Genomic DNA, 1,280 nt, shown 5'->3' on the forward strand with positions numbered 1-1,280 from the left:
CACGCCCACCTCCAAAGTTTTATTGAAATCTGCAATACTTTTGTGTTCTCGAACATCTCTGCTGAAGAAGTTCAACTAACGTTTTCCCCATTTTCTCTCTATGATCAAGCTAGGAAATGGGCTTATTCGCTCGAACCAGGAGAGATCACTTCTTGGGAGTAGGGGTGGAGAAGTTTATGAAGAAGTATTTCCCACCTACAGAAAATGCCAAACGAAGAAAGCTTATTACTAATTTTGAACAAGATATGGACGAATTGCTCAGCGATGCCTGGGCGAGGTTTAAAAGGTTGGTCCAAGATTGTCCACATAATGGGCTGCCTGATTGCCTGCAAATGGAAATTTTCTATCGCGATTTGAATCCTGCTTCGCAGACCGCTGCCAATGTGGCAGCAGCTGTTGGCCTGCTTGACAAGACTTATGATGAGGCGAAGTATATCCTGGATCGTATCTCCAAGAATCATGAAGACTGGAGGGAGAACAACCAGAGATTAAGACTCAAAGATTTGGATGTAAATAACGGTGCTATTGTTTCCTTGCAAAACCAAATGACCGCAATGATGAATTTGATTCAAGGAATGACGATCAACAGCCCAACACCGCAAGGTGGGCAAATCAACGTAATAATTCAAAACATCGCAAGGTAGGCGACTTGCGGTGATGGGCATGCGATGGAGGATTGCCCACAAAACCCACAGTCTGTATATTTTGTAAAGAACAACCCCTTTTCCAACACCTACAACCCCTTTTCCAACACCTACAACCCCGGGTGGAAAAACCACCCAAACTTTGCTTGGAAGAATCAACAACAAAATTTTCAATCTGTGGCGCAAAAAGAAGGGCCACAAGGATTCTTTCAACATAACAACGGTCAACAGAGCAACCAAGCAAGTAGCTCACAACAACCACCACAATCTTCTTCTTTAGAAAGCCCATTGATGCAATATATCGAGAAAAATGAGACGTGCTTCAAAGTCAAGCTACGTCCATCTTCTATCTTGAATTGCAAATGAGCCAGATTGCAAATGAACTCAAAAGTAGACCGCAAGGGGCGCTGCCAAGTTCAACCGAGCTTCCACGTAACCCGGAGGGTTCAGGTAAGGAGCAATGTCAGGTTGTGACATTGCGCAGTGGAAAGACTGTGGAGGGAGAAAAGAAGGAGCAGAACAAATCAATCTCCATCGCAGCTGAACCTGAGATTGCAGCAAAACAAGAAGAAGAAAAAGAAAATAAAGCAGTAGAACCTGAGGTTGCGTCAACCTCAAAGTCACATGAAACGGGAA

At 44.0% G+C, this 1,280-nt stretch overlaps 1 non-coding gene across 1 annotated transcript; it reads right to left on the bottom strand.

Annotated features, from left to right (window-relative positions):
• Positions 1 to 209: 209 nt before the first annotated feature.
• On the bottom strand, positions 210 to 316 carry LOC150034162 (small nucleolar RNA R71). The gene has a single exon (XR_016532569.1). It is a non-coding gene; the product is annotated as a small nucleolar RNA R71 (small nucleolar RNA).
• Between the last annotated feature and the right edge of the window lie 964 nt (positions 317 to 1,280).

The sequence above is a fragment of the Benincasa hispida genome, chromosome 9 (genome assembly GCF_027475165.1).
Source record: "Benincasa hispida cultivar pf3 chromosome 9, pf3_genome.v1.1, whole genome shotgun sequence".
Taxonomy (NCBI): domain Eukaryota; kingdom Viridiplantae; phylum Streptophyta; class Magnoliopsida; order Cucurbitales; family Cucurbitaceae; genus Benincasa; species Benincasa hispida.